Genomic DNA, 18,726 nt, shown 5'->3' with positions numbered 1-18,726 from the left:
AACTGTAGGACAACTGGGGCATGGAGGTTTTTAAAGTATTTAAAGATGTCTCCCCTTCATATCTAGCTCCCTGAAACTCTACTCTAAATGGCATAAACTAAAAATCTCCAAGACGGCCAACAAACATAATATAAATACAGATGAATGTCCTAAATAAAAGAATTTTTCATGAAATATGTATATGTGTGTATTATTTTATAAAATGGGTAGGCACCTAATGTGGAATTTCTGTTCACACATGTAGGTATGGAAAGCCAATGTTTTACTCCTAGTACTGGTCCATTTTCAGTGTGGCATGTAACAATCCACAAAGAATCCAAACTTCCCAAATATCTCATGTTTTCTCTTGACTAAATCCAGTGATGGAGATGTTAGTAACATGTTCTGTCTACTAATGACATAACAAGACTTGTCTGATATCACAAAGTGGGAGGTGTTAAGCACAGGCTCCAAATCCCATGTTCTTCTTCACGTTACATTTCTCTCTAATGAATGTTTCTCTCTAATAAATATACAGTCCCCAACTGCAGCATGTCCTGAACAGCAACAGTGTTAAGTGGAGGAAACATGTGGACTACCACGTTCATGTGCTGTGATGGATTGGGAGACTACAATTCTGCCCGCATACAGCCCTGCCAGTCCCTCTCTTGTAGTCCAGATCTCAACATCAGAGTTCCTTAAAGTTAAATCCCTGTATCCTATATCTGGAAGAGATACACATCCATTCAAATATTTTCAACATGTCCATTTGCCAGAAAGCTGTTTTTAATAGGGTACAGAATACAATGATGGCACCATAGCACAGAGGTATTGCCTTAAGAAGGCAGGTTTATGGTGGGGATCATGGCATTCAAGAAAATACATTAATGCATTTAGATCGTTTGACACAAAAAAGGGAGGGGAAAAATGACGTGGAAGTTGGGATAACACTGAAGAACAACTTTTCTTCATTTTTTTTCCGATCGAGGCTAGGAGTGGTCATTGCCCTGGTCCCCATCTCTCTCTTGGTTTTCTGCTACATACAGCAATAGTAGACTGGAATAGTTTAAGGTTTCAAATATTCTGGGTAGTTTAATGTGTAAGTTCAAGCTAGTTTAATTCTGAAAAACATTTTGCAGGGTTTTTTTAAATTAATTTTTTAAATTTTTTAATTATTTTAAAAGAGAGATAGAGAACAAGCAGGAGAGGGGCACAGAGAGAGGGAAAGACAGAATCTCAAGCAAGCTCCACACTGTCAGCCCAGAGACCAATGCAGGGTCTGAATTCACAAACCATGAGATCATGTCCTGAGCTGAAGTCAAGAGTCGGACGCTTAACTGACTGAGCCACTCAGGTGCCCCTATTCTGCGGTTTTAAAATTGTATTTACATCCTTGTAACTCTTGTATAAAAAGCTATCACCAGTGAAAATCATAAGTGCCTCCAGATCTTCAAAGGTCATTCCGTACTTCAAGGAGTAGGTCATATCTGAAACTTCAAGTTGCCCATTTTCTACTCATTCATCATAACTATCCTAACAATTTCAGAAAGCATTTACCTCAATCAAACTTCCTTCCAGGTGCTCCGGCTACTAGTTACTTTAGCTATTTACATAAAATACAAGAAAAAATTAGATGTATCTAAGGACATCTAAGATGTATCTGTCCAAAATAAAACAGGCAGGAGAGGAATCCCATATCTGAGATTCCACCAAATACGGTGAGAAGTTCAGGGCACTTTGGTTTGAGGAAAGATAGAGCCTTCTAAGAAAGCAAGCCCAAGCAAAAAAGAGGTATCCAGACAGGACAAGCTTGATCCAGTAATTAAGCCGTGATCAAGAAACAGTAGGAGTTGGGGCATCTGGGTGGCTCAGTCAGTTAAGTGTCCTACTTGGGCTCAAGTCATGATCTCATGGTTGGTGAGTTCGAGCCCCACACTGACAGCTGGGAGCCTGGAGTCTGCTTTGGATTCTGTGTCTCCCTCTCTCTCTCTCTCTCTCTCTCTGCCCCTCCCTCACGTGTGCTCTCTCTGTCTCTCAAAAATAAATAAAGAAACATTAAAAAAAAAAGCAGGAGGAATAATTGAAAGGATAATTCTCTGTCACTCAGATCTGTCCAAGCTCAGCTCTCACACTGGATTCAGGTAAATTTAAAAACCAGAGACAGCTACTGCACTACAGCTACATATTGCATAAAACACACTAAATACCACTCAGAAGGGAATACCCCAAATGTGTCCTTTCCCTTTTCTAAGATCTTTCTAACTTCTTGGGCTCCAACGCATTGACGACTGTGCGTGGGAAGACAAAGTAGTCCTCGACAGAGGGAGGTAAAAAGACACACAGGAATAATACGCCCTAAGATGAGTACTGCGTTTGTTGTCTAGTCCATTTCCGATGCCCCTTCGCACTCCCAGAACTACTGAGACACTGGGGACAGAAAATCGACAACTGCACGTGGGGTTAAGATTCAGCAAAATAATAACTACACATAATTCCACTACCAACAGATCAGAGACTAAATTTAAGGAAACAGAACATTTTCTCACAAGGGAGAAGACACTTAAGAATGTAATTGTCTTATTCTAGTATCACCAAACAAATCAAGAGTCGGATGCTTAACTGAGCCACCCAGGCTAAACTCAAGTTAAACTACCTCAGTTTGGAGACATCTAAGAAATACAAATGACTATTTTAACTTTTGTTCAATGGCTCGTGTTTTTCATACATTCCCTACATTTTGTTGCGATTATCTAAATAATATTTTCAATGATATAATAGACAGCAATAATTCTTGTTTTGCAAATCTATCAATGTCTTGGGGTTGCTATACGCCTCAGGAAACACTACTGCTTGTTACAACTTTACAGGCATTAGTTGAAATACTTTTGTAGCTCAGAGAGAATGCCAACATTCAGAGTATTACAAACAGTCTCAAAATGGACAGAGAAGAAAATGAAGTCTTGAAATAGAGGTGAGAGAGGAAGAAGAAAGGAAGGCCGCTGACTTTCAGAGTTTCAGAAACTAGGATGCTTGTGAAAGGAAATTATATACAAAAGATACTAACCATTATGTAAAATTCAGATAAAGAGAAAATATCACACCTCACCAAGGAAGCTATTGTACAGTTCCCTATGTTACAGCCTCTATGTCAAGTGACAAGCAAGGTCCATCCACCACCGGGTCTAATGTTTGCACTGCAAATTTCAGTTATCTTTTCTTGCCTGTATCTTTTTTACACAGTTTCTAAGATGGTAATCAACCCATAAAGTCGCAGTGGGGTATTACAGAGAAATACACCTATGGGTTGTTTTCTAAATATCTCATGGCCTCTGAAAGGCTGGGAAAGACCACTTTGCCCTAGGAGAATTCCCACTGCTATCATAGCAAATTCATGTAATTAAAACCTTTACCCAAACAAAAATAAAGGTTAATTGGTACAAAGCAAGAAGACTACTTATATTGTTCATTTATAGGAGAGAGATCCTCTCTTCTTGGTCTATGAAGGGCATCTCTCTCTCTCTCTCTCTCTCTCTCTCTCTCTCTCTCTCTCTGTGTGTGTGTGTGTGTCTCTCTCCCTCCCTCCCTCTCTCTCTTTCTTTCTCTCTGTATATATGTATATGTATATAGTTGCAGTTATATTTCTGAATTGTGGTACTAGACTTTGGCTTGCCATTATACAGTAGGCTGAAATTTCTAGAAATAGTATTTATTTTCACAGATATCCTCTTGTAAACCAATGGCTATCTTTGAAGACATAAGGGTCTTCATTACATTCATACAGACTCTAAATTATTTATCCTCTTCTTTATTCAGTTATACAATTTCATTTTAAGGACTATTCATAAACATTTTAGTTAGACCAGGACCATAACCTTAATCTGTTGAGAATGTTTCCTTAACCCTGCTAATTTAAAACAAATTATACAATAGGGTCACAAGTTTCAAAGATCTTGATAGTAGCTTTTCTTTAAAAACTTCTACTTCACATGAACTTTAGATTGTTCTTCTGCATTTTTCTACCCCATTAAGTTAAATTGTTCCAATTATTTGAGACCCATTAATACTTCTTTTCTCACAAACTTTAGTGACATCTGGAAAAATGCTACTATTGAGAAAAATCTGGGCAACTATTGTACTGCATTTGTTGAGGACGCCTGAGAATGGATGGTGAGTCTATGTTTACAGGTCTCACTTCAAGCATGTGATCATTTAAGCTCTTCCTGTTGTATTCATCTTATTTGCCCACTTTTAGATAGCTCTGGAAATACGACTTTTTGCCTAATATCAAGAGTCTTTCTGGAGAGACCATAAATTCTGTGGAGTGAAACTTAAAACCCATTAAAGAATGATGTAAAATTTTGTATCGCTCAGGTACTAATGTTATGAATTTCATTATACATGTTCTCTTTAACAAGGATTTTGTTCTTTTCAGATAACTGTGCTAATCAATACTACATTTTCTGAAAACCGTATTTTAAGCTATTTCTAGATACTAAAATTATTGGATCTGAATAACTACTATAACTACTTTGAATAGGATTTTAAATCATAGTGTTGCCATTGCTGTTGCTGTTGTTGCTGTTGTTGTTTGTCCCTTGGTTTGGGTTGATTTTTTTGTTTGAGGGCCATACATTCAGTGGTGGTCATATTGGATATGGTAACTAAGAGAGCCGAAGGTACAAATTTCTTAAAGTAATATGTATATTCCCATAAATATCTCTTTCAAAAAAAAAAAGCACAGGGTGTCTTGTGTACGTCATCCACTTATTTCTGCCTTTATTCAGCAAACTATTGTGTAGTACAAAGAAGATATATCTGTTGCCTTCAAGAAGCTGGCAATCTAATGAGAGTGATTGTTTCAATTATTTAAGACCCATTGGTACTTCTTTTCTCTAAAAATTGAGTGACACCTGGGAAAATGCTTGTTTTGAAAAAATCCGGGCTGCTGTTACACCACGTTCCCTGAGGATGTCTGAGACCTATTGGCTTCCAGTACGGAATGAGAAATATATCTAATGGGAGGAAAATGAAACATAAGTAGAAAATAACTTGAACCCAAAATTCATTTGAATCCATAATTGCTGCTTTTATAAAAGCATGTTTTATTTTTATTTTTCTATTGGTTGCAGACATAGAAATTAGCTGTCTGCAGAAGGCAAAGACAGCTCCCTTCACAGAACTGAGTAGAAATTCTTGAGGTACAAAAGGAAGTGTAGAGTTTTAGGCACAGTAAGTGCAAAGTCAACCAAGAGCCAGTAAAACTTCATCTTAGCCTATTCTAAGAGCAGCACTTAGTCCTGTGGGACTGGAGAACAGTGAAGGGAGCAGCAGGAAATCAAGTTAGGAAAGCACATTTAGCTCAAGCCATCATGAGAACTCATAACCACCAACCTTAGCATTTATAAAGTTGGGGCCAAGAGTCGTTCTAATATGGTAATGACATTATCCAGATATTCTTTCAGAGAGACAACGGTGGTGTTAGCATGAGAGATAGATTCCAGAGGAAGGAAGGTAGCATTAGATGAATGTTGGTCATTAATGCAAGATATAATGAAATTCTGAATGAGAATATAAGACCCATAAATGAAATATTGTTCATTCTTTTAACACCTGTATCTCCAACACCTAGAACAGTGACTGACATTCAGAGTCACCCCTAAATATATATTTGTTGAGCAAGTGAATTGAACTACACTGGCAGCAAGTGAATTGAAGTGAATTGAATGAACAGGAGGACACATATTCAAGAGCTATTTTGGAGATAAAAGTGGTGGATAGTATTATGCTAAGTGAAACAAGTCAGTCAGAGAAAGACAAATACCATAGGGTTTCAGTCATATGTGGAATTGAGGAAACAAAACAAACGAACATAGGGGTAAAAAGTAGAGAAGCAAACCAAGACTCTTAGCTATAGGGAAGAAACAGATGGGGAGGTGGGCCAGGGTCGTGGGGGAGGGTAGATTAAATAGGTGATGGGGACTAAGGAGGGCACTTGTGACGAGCACCGGGTGTTGTAGGTAAGTGATGAATCACTGAATTGTACACCTGAAAATAATAGTACACTGTGTGTTAACTAACTGGAATTTAAACAAAAAGTTTAAAAACGTGATGGAATTTGTTGGCCAGTTCGTATTGATAGGGAAAAGAAAGAGTCGAGATTAACTCTAGGATTTCAATGTTGAATGAACAGGTGCATCCAAAGTGGTGTTATGTGTGCACTTCACATTGCACAGAGATGTGTTCCTGATGATCAGGTCAACGTGTCATTGCCTAAGACTGTAATTACAGAGTGGCTTCATCTACTTTTGAGTTCTCTCTACTTACGGTGATTCTGCATGTTAACCTTTAAATTCATGACTTTTCAGGGTTTCTGACAGGTAAAATACTGTAAGAACCAAGGAAAGCTTACTATATAAAGAAATTGTGAAAGAGCCTTTCTAAAGATTGTGGAATATTTCTCTGAGAATATTATCTCTTAACTCACATGTCAAGATCACCTCTGTTCAAGAATCAAGTTGTTTAAAGCAGATCTAACATTCATCTAAGAATCTAGAGTTACAAGGAAAAAAAAGTTTTATTTTATATTGATGGTAGGTGTAATACACTGTAGCAGAATCATCTAGACCGAAATGTTGCAATGCATCCGACAATTTACCACTTCTGGGATCCCAGCCCAGTCTATTCTGGGCCCAGTAGACTGACAATAGGAATTCAAATTCATGTTTTCTGGGCAGACCAATTCTGTATTAGTGATTATAGATCCACACAGATAAAAAAGAAAGTTTTGGACAGTGAATGTGTAAAGAAATCTTATGCAGTACATCCTACTAGAACAGGAAATTTAGGAGGAAAACAGGGAACAAATATATAAGAGAGCCTGATATGGAACCCTTCTTATTAAGGAAATGAAAGTCAGATAGGATATAAGTATAAAAAAACCACCAGATGAGCCTCAAACCAGTAACAATGATATGACTACTCTGGATATAGAATTTTGTTTTTAAAGGTGAGATTGTAGATAGATAGACTCTCAGCTCCCTTTACACAAACATTTGGAAGATTAGTACAGTAAGAATGAGGCAAAGATAAGCAGACTTTTGTTGCCTTATGAATGTTCTACCAGAGACACTTTGTAACTTCATTCAGAAAAATAGTCAGGCCTAGTGAGTATAGCAATGTTGAACAAGATAGAGAGCTTTAGGGGGTACTAATTAATGCTAGCTCAAAGATGAAACAAAATAGATTGTACGGGAAAGCAAAATCAGATGAGGGCATTCCCCATCTCCCTTCATTTTCCACTGAAGCAAAATTAAATCAAGTCAGGTTTACTCAATCTAAGACCAGATACTTTTATTGATATGTTCTGCCAAGGGACTACCAATTTTGTCATAGTTTGGAGAAGCAGATGGAGATTTGTGAAAAATCAAATATTTTTTGCATGAAAATGTCAGAGATGATTGTGTATTCCTAATATTAATTAATCATTTTACCAATACTATTTACTGAGTTGCTGTTATATTGCTTATCCTATCCTATCCTGATATTTCAGGAAGCGAAAATATTGTAAGTATAATACCACACATAATTTGACCTATAAAAAGGAGTATAGAAGAAAATAACAACACAGTTGTGCCCAGATATGCTCTGGTCATAATGGTCTGCTGGGGTACTAAAAGAACGAAAGCCCTGTATATAATATATTGACAGAATACAGGTAAAGATGTTCACAATCATGTGAAATGCACTTAGGAGAGAGAGTACAAGATCAAAACTATCCATCATCAACAATGACAATTAACTAGGGTAGTATCTTATGAAGATATACTTCTAGGGAAAACTTCAGTCCTTTGATGTTAGGAATAGAAATGGTTGATCTTCTCATAAAATCTCAGCACTTCAGGAGACTCGGAGATTATAGTATAATCCAGGCTATGACTCAAGCTAAATTTGACCCACTGCCTGTATCATAAATAAAGTTTTATGGGAAAAATAAAGCTCATTTATTTACATATTATCTCTGTGAGCTAATGGCAGAGTTGAGTTGTCAAGACCAAAAGGCACAAAGAATTAATCTGACTCTCCTCCAATTTCTTTTTTTTTTAAACTTTATGCATTTAATTTGAGAGACGGGGGGGGGGGCAGAGAGAGAGGGAGAGAGAGAGAATCGCAAGCAGGCTCCCTGCTGTCAGTGTGGAGCTGGGCATGGGGCTCAATCCCACAAACCAGAGATCATGACCTGAGCCGAAATCAAGAGTTAGACACTTCACCAACTGAGCCATCCAGGTGCCCCTCCACTCCAATTTCTTTGCTTCATAGGTAAAGTAACTAAGGCTCAAGGAGGTTAAGTAACATTTCAAACTGTACGGTAAGTGAATAAATTGGTACAAGCACAACTAATAACACAAGCAGTAAACAATAGAACTAGCAAAAGACAGAAATGGGTGGAATCATTTATAGTTGAAATGAGAGAAGGCATACAGGCCTTGAATAGCGTGTGGGTAATGCCAAGAGAAAAGGAGGACAGGCCTGAGAAAAGAGCATGAAATAACGCCTAGAGCTACTCTGTGCTCATTCAAAGAGGTATCACGAAAGGTTTGGAAGGAGGAGGATTGTAAACAACCATAAAAAAGTAAAACTCGTGATGGTGAATAAAGATAGATTAAAATGGAAAAGTATAGGGTTGAAGGCACAAAGAACAGTTTGGCCATTATAACAATATTCCAGTCAATGTTGCGTTCATCATACCCAACCATCTCACTTGTATCCTGAAATTTAATGAATATAATCATAACAATAATGGGGATGGAAAATAATATTTACTGCATTCATTTGAGGCTCAAAATAAATCATCAAAGCTGTCACTTAATATCACAAGTAGTATCCATTCAGAAATTTATATTTAAATTTATATTTCTGCAACCTTTCCCTTTTTATTGTAATGTAGACTTGGCCTGACTTTCTTTTTAGTCTTACTAAAGTAGTCTGTTATATCCTACATGTTTCTGTTTAGAGAAGACATTGTAAATTGCCATAGCAACATATGCCTTTTAACAAAACCTGCCAATCCATTCATTTATCAGAATTGTCATATGTATCATATTCCTGGAACACAGGATAAAATCTTGATCCTAGATTCTGAAGAGGTAAGCGTTTAATAATTTGCTTTCTAAAAATTACAGTGATTACCCTGAAAGTGCTCTCTGTTTCAAGGAACAACTGTTCCATACTCCAGCTGACAGAAAGTCAGAAGCCACTGTACTTCCTATTCCTGATATCCCCTCCCCCACCACACATCTCTAGAAATCCATAAACATTTATTTTACTTAACCTCCACGTAAATTCTGTCACATTTGAAATTTTGAGGGGAACACCTACCAAAGAAGGTATTAGTTTATAAAACAAAATCACAAAAAAGAATTGAAGCTAAATTTAGAAGGAAGCACTCTACTGGGGGCTAGTAAAATGCCATCACATAGGCCCCCCAAGCTCGAAGTATCCGCAGACATTAACACTCATTCACCAAGAAGGTAAAGTATACTTTCCCGATTACGAAAAGCCATTCTCAGCCTTGGCATAACCCATTGCCCCAGTTCTTCATAAATCTAATAAATTGCCTATAATCATTTCCCTCAATGGAACCATTTGTTTATGTACTGTCTTTCCTTCATGTTTACCAACAAAGAAATTATTCTTTCCAAGCATGCTGATTTTACACAATCCAGTAGAGTTAAAGGCTCTGTGACCAAACTCCTACTACTTATATGGCCTTCTTGGTACAAAAACAATCATATTATCTAAGGCCAAGACACTTTTATCACATTTACCAAAGAAATTAATCATTTGCTCTTACAATCACATTTCTCCTTCCCATCTCATCCTTATTCACCTACTTGTGTTCCCCAAGTAAACTGGATCAAAAAAATTTTCTTAATAATAAATTGAAATAGTAAGTGTAAAGGGGTATATCATAGATAAGTACTCATTAATGCCTTCCTTAAATCAGCTCCAAATTATAGTTTTTAAAAATAACTCTGAAAACAGGTTCAGAGTAATTAAAAAAAAAGAAAAGTATGAACTTAAGAAACATTAAACAAAGTATGAAGGAAGTGAGTAGTTGACTAGGTGGCACACAGGCTGTGTCATATTTAATCCTGTCTTTTGATTAAATTATTGTCCAATGTAATCGATGAGCAAACAGATGTATAGAGATTAAGTAACTTGCCAGATATCACCCAAAGAGAAGGACAGCATTAGCATTTGTATCTAAACTTGACTCCAAAACACAGTTCTTTATGCTCTGAAGCATTACCCCCACAAACTGTACTGAAGCAAAAATGATTTTAGAGACGTTTATGTGTGTATGTGTGTGTGTGTGTATGTGTGTGTGTGTGTGTGTGTGTACATATACTATGTAATATGTTTTATTTTTTTTAGTGTTTATTTATTTTTGAAGGAGAGAGACAGAGCATGAGCAGGGGTCAGGCAGAGAGAGAGGGAGACATAGAATCTGAAGCAGGCTCCAGGCTCTGAGCTGTCAGCACAGAGCCTGATGTAAGACTTGAACTCATAAACCACGAGATCACAACCTGAGCCTGACTCGGAGCTTAACTGACTGAGCCACCCCAGCACCCCTATTATATATGTTTTATAAACCATGTTCTTATGTATGTCAAGTGAGCTTTCTAAGAATTTATTTATTTTATTTTATTTATTTTTTTTACATTTATTTATGTTTGAGAGAGAAAGAGAGAGACTGAGTGCAAGCTGGGGAGGGGTAGAGAGAGAGGGAGACACAGAATCTGAAGCAAGCTCTGAGCTGTCCTCACAGAGTGCAACACAGGGCTGGAATTCATGAACCGTGAGATCATAACCTTAGCTGAAGTCCCACGCTTAACAAACTGAGCCACCCAGGCGCCCCTCTAAGAATTCTTTTTAAAACAATGCTCCTACCATGCCTGCACCTAAATAAGAATTGGGCTTTTTTTTTTTGGCTACTGTTGTTTTCTTTTATAAAAGGTCAGTTTGTAGTAATAGCAGTTATAGAGTAGAATGGACCTGGTCAGTGTTTGAGATGTCAAATCAATGAGACACCAATGTCAAACAAGAGAAAACAAATGGAGCACAAACAGTTCTGTCACTTTGATTCAGTACTGACATACAAAGGCAACACGATTCAATCAGGACTGAAAATAGAAGAAAAATAAAACTCATTTATCAGTTTCACCATCCCCAGGTCCCTCTCTACAGAACCTCCCAGTGGTGCTTTTGAATGATTGATTGATAGTTTTCATCGTTGCACCAAATTAGTAGGTCTTATTTTTATTTTACTTATTAAGGCTCTTCATGTTATTCATATCATTATCCTCAGCATCTAGCCAGGTGACTAGTAAATAATCATTGCACAATAAAATTGATATAAATGTTCAGTTAAGAATCAATGTGGGAGGGGCACCTGGGTGGCTCAGTTGATAAAGCACCCGACTTTGGCTCCAGTAATGATCTTGCAGTTGGTGAATTCGAGCCCCACATTGGGCTGCGTGCTGACAGCACAGAGCCTGGAAGCCTGTTTTGGATTCTGTGTATCCCTCTCTTTTTGTCCCTCCCTTGCTTGCTCTGTGTCTCTGTCTCTCTCTCAAAAATAAATAAACATTAAAATGTTTTATAAAAAAACTTAAAAAAAAGAATCCATGTGGGAGGCATTTTTAAGTAATTTAAATAATTACACTTTCTTTCAAAAAGTTAAAATATTCTTGGAAGCCATTCAATATAATAGCCAAAGGATTCTTTTAACCTTTGTATAATCTTAACTAATTAGGGGTTTTTATCATCAAGTTTAATTCACATACAATTAAAAAAAAACATATATGAATGCTAAGTAAACCCACATAGGAGAAGTCAAATCTGGCAGGACTTAAGATGGAGATCAAAAATATTTTAATGTGATTTGCACCTGCAATTATAATCATGGACACAAATGCAAACATTTAGCAAGAAGAACCAACCGCTATTTATTCTTTCTTTTTCTGAAGACTATGATATCACCAAGCCAAAAGGGCATTTTTCAGTATCTGTTTTCTATAACCTCTAAACAACATTTTATGCTATTAACCATTCCTGCCTTCTTGGAACATTCTCTTCCCCAGGTGTGTGTGATAGCTAGCTTGGTCCCCCATCTCATGATTTCTGCCTAGTCTCCTTAACTAGCCCCTCCTTCTCTATTTCACCTTGAAATACTGGAGTTACTCAGGTTTTGATCTGCAACCCTTCTATCCCTTCCCACGGTTTCAGCTACCATCTAAATGCTAGTCATTTTCAATGGCTTCTCTATGGGTTCATAAAATCTATGGTTTCACTCCAGAAATACACATCATTGCTTATTTCACCTTTCCATTTCAATGTCTCCAGAAATCTCGAATTCAGTAATCTAAGTTGAATTCTTGATCCTTCTTCTGTTTCCAATAAATGGAGCATCTGTGCAACCTCTTCCTCTTGAAGGTTACTTGGGACTTGTTTGTGACACCTACCTCTCCAATCAACATCCATTTCAGCAAATTACCAAGTCTTGCCAATTGTACAAGAAAGATATACCTCACACTCATTGATTCATATTTACAACTACCAACCCAGTCCAAGCTACCATTATTTCTTGATCAGAGCTTCTGACATTAATTTCCTAAATGATCTTCCTGTTTCACCTTCAACCCCATAATTTCATTCTCTAAGCATCACATATAGTGACCTTTTTTAAAAATGCAAATTTTGGAATTTTCCTGTCAAAAGCCCTTGAAAATAACTTCTCTAAAGCTTCGGGTGAGGTTCAAAAGTCTAACCATAACTACAAGGCTCTGCAATCTTTGTTCTATACCTACTTGTGTATGTAAAGACTTGTCTTTCAACTGCATTATCCATATTTGTGTTTATCCTAAGCCATTCCTAGAAATTCCCAAAAGACATAAGGATGGTGACTAAGAGGAGATAGTGAAGCAAAACATTTGAGGCAACATAATCCTTAAAAGAAAGTGTAATAATTGGCTGTAGAGCAGGAACATTTATCCAGTAGTGATGAACACCGACAGGCACTTAGCACCATGTCCCATATTGGTGCGGTAGAGCTTGAGCAGAAGCGTCAACATAACACAACAATGGAGCAAGGAGCTGCACATGTCAACCTGTACTTCAATTCAGAATATAGACTGGGGATTGTACCAGAGACCAAGATAGTGAGTGAGGCGAAGAGTGACCTACGACCCTGTCTGTTGGTAACCACAGAGTCTGGATAGATTTCTTTTAGTTCATGGAGAAGGTAAAAGGGAAAAATGACGTGAGAGCAAACACATATTCATGGTATATAAAACATTATCCTATGCTCTTAGAAAAAAGACAATACCTCAGAAAAATTATTAACTAAGAGAACTCTCTTATGCAATTGAATTTGTATTCTCAGTGGATTGAAAGAAAATTTGGCTTTTATGCACTGATGACATGAGCAGAGTACACGTTGAGACATATGAGTAACAAGATAAATAAAGTGTAAGAATTATGAACAAGTTAAAAGGAAAGCAGGTAAGGCAAGAAAACTAGTTTCAATAGCATATTTCACATGTGAGTCTAAGGTTATGGTGAGTCAGCACTGATTCTTCAGGAAAATAAAATAAAGGTATAAAGTGTTCATTTGATAAAACTTCACACAATGCTCCATGGTATCTTGAAACAAGACACCAGAAGTTCAGCAAATATTGTTGTTTTCCTCAGCAAGTATTTTATGACAGTTTTCCTGATAATTTATTATGCTTTTTACTTTATATAAATTTGATGGTTGAGGACTCCATTTTTATAAGATTAATATTTAATTCTGTTACTTAAAAAAATTTGTTGGTTTTGATTTCACACTTTATGAAATTGGGTAACTTCTCCTTTATTATCTTTTTCTTCACACTTGAATGATTCAACTTTGTGTATAATTTTAAGAATTCCGTATAATAACTTTTTGAAAAAAAGCATAAACATATATAGTAAGCTCTCTATATATTATATAAGTAAATATAAACATAAATATAATCCACTGTTTTCGAGCCAAAATATCAGAATCTTGTTATTAAAATGCTTTTTTAGTTATACATCTTTTGAGGATATTTTTAACTGTATAAAGGGTAGGATTATGCTGTTGAGTTCATGTATGTGAAACATTAGAACAGGGCCAATAATTTAAACACTACACAAAAGAGTTAGCAACAACTATAACTATTTTGCCAGCATAATATTATGATAATCAATTCACCAAACTCAAAGAGTTAATTTTATGGAAAAATATCAATTTAATCAAAGAGTTGAAAGCCAGATTAAGTAAATGAATGTAAGATACACTAGTAAAGATATAAAATAATTATTACCCCCCAAATAGCTTTAGAATCAGATAGTTTTAAGGAAAAGTTTCCTTATATTTATCTCCAGAAATTTGAAAGTTGCTGAAAATTATCCAATTTATTTTATGAGACTATGGTAATGTTACCAAAATCTGAAAAGGCGATAATATAAAACAAACTTTATTTTTGGTTTCTTGATAAGTAAAATTGTAAAACTTGAAATAAAATGCTAACAAATCATGCACATTGGTGTATAAAGCCTATGAGCATTCTAGAATAAATTCTAGAAATATAACTGGTTAACTTCATAAATTCGTTGATAGAATATAACATTACATCTATTGAAAAGCATTCACTTATCTCAACATATATTAACAATTTCTAATACATTTTTAAAACTCATTATGATCAAAAGTATTTTTTTTAAGTAATCTCTAACCCAATGTAGGGCTTAAACTCAAGACCCTGAGATCAAGAATTGTATGCTCTACAGGCTGAGCCAGTCAGGCACCCCTAACCAAAACTTTTAAAACTCAGGATAGAAAGATGCTTCCTGGCTTTAAAAACAAAAAAACAAAACAAAACAAAACAAAACAAAACAAAAACCTGATCTTTATTCAAGAACCAACACATAAAGATTTAACTTCAGAAGTATTTAATTTAAAGGAAATAAAAAATGGCGAGTCCTCTATCCAAGCTAGAGAGTTCTTGAAATCCTGGACAATTTAATACACATGAAATAAAATATTTTTTAAGTCAGTTTGATGTGCACAATAGAATAATTTCTGTGCCTATCAGTGGACCAAAGCTTATTTCCTTTCCAAATTTCACTAATTTTCTCTATTACCTAATATAATCTTTTTTTCACACAAAAATCAAGGGTTTTTAACTGTTATTCAAAAAATGTAAATCCATGTTCTGCCCAGGTTTCCCCCAAGAAAATCAAGGAATAGTATTTAATCAGATATCTTTGCTAGAACCCAAGAAACCTCCAATTATATTTCTAACACATAAAAGATATTTTACCTAATTTTCTCTAAAATTTTTGTATCTTTAGGAAAGTAAAAGTATTTATAGATACTTTTAGGAGAGTAAAAGTATTTACTTTTAGGAAAGTAAAAGTATTTATAGAAACCAAGTAGTATCACTGAAGCTAATATTTTCAATGAAATTCATCCAAATTTTGGAAAACACCAAATTGCACAATGTAATTCCACATTCCATTCCCCAGAAAAATTCATTCTGAAGTCAATTACCAAGTAGCAATTGGGAGGGGCCTGGGTGGCCCAGTGGGTTAAGCCTCCAGCTCTCGATTTTGGCTGAGGTCATAATCTCATAGTTTGTGAGATCAAGCCCCATGTTGGGATTCTCTTGCTCTCCTTCTGTCTCTGCCCCTTTCCTGCTCACATTCTCTCTCTCTCTCTCTCTTTCTCAAAAAAAAAAAAAAAATTAAATTAAATAAATAATAAACAAATAAACTTTAAAAAGAAATAGCAATCGTGGCTTTTCTTGAGAAATCTTGAAATAAACTTGCGCAATGTTATAACAATATTATAATGCATAAATTTAACATTTTTGAAAGCATTAGAAAAGGAACATTGAGTCAATTTTTAAAGAATTTTTTAGATGATTTCACTTGTTTATTATGTGCATGATGGTTTTATTTTCCATATAATCAGGTAAATTTCTCAGATAAGAAGTTCATATTTCATTCACAAGGGAGGAATCTGAATAACATAATCTGAGAGTGTCATTTAAAGATTTTAACCATTTCAGGGGTCCCTGGGTGGCTCAGTTGGTTAAGCATCTGACTTCAGCTCAGGTCATGATCTCACAGCTGGTGAGTTTGAGCCCCGTGTCAGGCTAAAGCCTGCTGCTGACAGTAGAGCCTGCAGCCTGCTTTGGATTCTGTGTCTTTCTCTCTTTCTGCCCCTCCCCTGCTCCTTCTCTGTCTCTCTCTGTCTGTCAAAAATAAATAAACACTAAGACATTTTTTTAATAAAAATATAAAAATTTTAACCTATTTCAAAATGTTATAGATTTGGGGCAAAGTATAGCAAATTTAAAAAGTCATTACAATATATATATCCATTTACAAATATAGCCCAAATGATTCCTACTTTTGATATTATTCACTAATAGTAGTTAACATTTATTAAATACTTTCAGATACCAAGAGTACAAATACTGTATCCACGTCTCATTTATTCCTCACAAACACCCTTTTATCCTCAGCTTCTAAAAGGCTAAATACAGCTAAGCAAATGTCAGTCCTACGATTCAGATGTGCCTGACTTCAACACACATACTCTTAACACTGTGCTGTGTCCCAGTAGTTTATCAAAGAAGATTAATATTGAAGTGGCTTGAACTTAGAGTTGGTTCTGCAGCTAACCAGCATGTAATCTCTGGAAAATCTATATCCCTATGTCCTCTTCTTTTACATTAGGTTATTTTGTATATAAAATCCATGGTCTTTTGTAGATCTTAGATGGACAAAATATTTTAAGTTTGGAAATTAGTAAATTCTTTAGTCAGTTTAATCAAATTATTATTTTAACATTTCTTTTATTTTAACCTTACATACTATTGAAATACTTAAGGGGCGCCTGGGTGGCTCAGTCAGTTTAGCATCTGACTCCTTATATTGGCTCAGGTCATGATCTCATGGTTCATGAGTTAGAGCCTGCACTGGGCTTTGTGCTGATAGCACGGAGCCTGCTTGGGATTCTCTCTTTCCCTCTCTCTCTATGTTCTTCCCCCACTTGCGCGTGCTCTCTCTCTCTCTCTCTGTCTCTCTCTCTCTCTCTTTCTGTCTCTCTCTCGCTCCCCCTCTCCTTTTCCCTCTCCTTCTCTTTCAAAATAAACTTTTAATAAATAAATAATTCAACCTGGGGAATATAAGTGAAATAGAATAACAGCTTAGTAGCCAATTAGCCTCATCTCTGAAATTTGCATTTATGAAATATATGAAAATCTCAGGATATATAGAAGAGAAAAAAGGAATATTATAAAAACAAAATTCTTGAAGAATAGCATTTCCCTAAAGAAAAATAAATACAGGGTTCTTAATAATAGCCTTTAAAAAGTAAAAACAAGCAAACCTATGCTATATTCTTTATAAAGAAAACAAGTTCTAATTTAAGATGCTCTGAGGTTTCTTTTTTTATCTCATTGGAAAAAATAAACAGGAAAAATAACTGGGTAAATATTGAAAAAAATGAGATCAATGAAGCAATGCAAACACCATCTGGTATTAAAATAAACTGGTAGATGTTGAATAATAGAAGGACAGCACAACCTATATAAGCAATTTATATAAGAATTTGATAAGCAATAAAAACACATTATAAAGAGTAAAGAAGAAGTGGGTAGTTCATTACATGGCCTTGATATTTTTAGCTCAGAGTTTGGAGGAGAAAAAATTAAATCGTCACCATACATCATTTACCTAAATATCTTTCAGGTATGCTTTTCACTTAATTAATTTAAAAATCATTTTTTTAATTTTTTTTCTTTTACATTTATTTATTTTTTGAGAGACATAGTGAGATGGAGCACAAGTTGGGGAGGGGCAGAGAGAGAAGGAGACACAGAATCCGAAGCAGGCTCCAGGCTCTGAGCTGTCAGCACAGAGCCTGACGCGGGGCTCAAACTCACAAACCGTGAGATCATGACCTGAGCTGAAGTCGGACGCCCCACCGACTGAGCCACCCAGGCGCCCCTAAAAATAAAACTTTAAAGGGGTAGAATAAAAGCTAAAAGTATTGTCCAGGTCAAAACCATTAAATATAAATTTCTAAAAGCCAACAATAAACCTGAGTTTAGTCAATAATGTAAAAGGATCAATACTTTCAATGCATGACGAGCTCATACACATTCAGATTTTTAAAAATTAAGACTATTAGAAAAAATGAATAAGGGGCAAGAATAAAGAGTTCACAGGGAAATGCAAAGGAATAATTTATTTATTCACTTTTATTTTAGGGTCATTTCCCACTTTGCTCCTCACTTGTGCTATCTCCAAAGAACCTGCATCCCCCTGGGTGAGGCTCCCTTCCTCTGTGCTCCTCTATACTTTCCTGTTCCATTCATTTCAGAACCAATGCACTTACAGGTGCATAACCAATAACTTATGGTTACAGGAATGTCTCCACCACTAGACTGTAAACACTTAAAGGTCAGCCAAGTGTATGTATGTATTTCCTAGAGCTCAGCTTGGCCATAGAGTGCAAAGAAAGAAAGATTACTTTTCCTTTTTAAACCCTGTTTTAAATCCCATTGAAATCCCATTTCTTTTCTCTGGCGTTGCTGCTCTCAAATCTATCTCATCTCAGAGTAGAATGACTCAGAACTAGGATGCTAAACTGAACTGTTTGTAAAT

The 18,726-nt window shown here is 35.8% G+C and overlaps 1 protein-coding gene across 1 annotated transcript in view; it reads right to left on the bottom strand.

The window, feature by feature from the left end:
• Positions 1 to 18,726, bottom strand: part of TINAG (tubulointerstitial nephritis antigen) — an 82,982-nt gene that overhangs the window by 10,366 nt on the left and 53,890 nt on the right. The gene's annotated exons all lie outside the window — the stretch shown is intronic.

This window comes from Felis catus, chromosome B2 (assembly GCF_018350175.1).
Source record: "Felis catus isolate Fca126 chromosome B2, F.catus_Fca126_mat1.0, whole genome shotgun sequence".
NCBI lineage: Eukaryota > Metazoa > Chordata > Mammalia > Carnivora > Felidae > Felis > Felis catus.
This window is presented reverse-complemented; position numbering and strand designations above follow the sequence as displayed.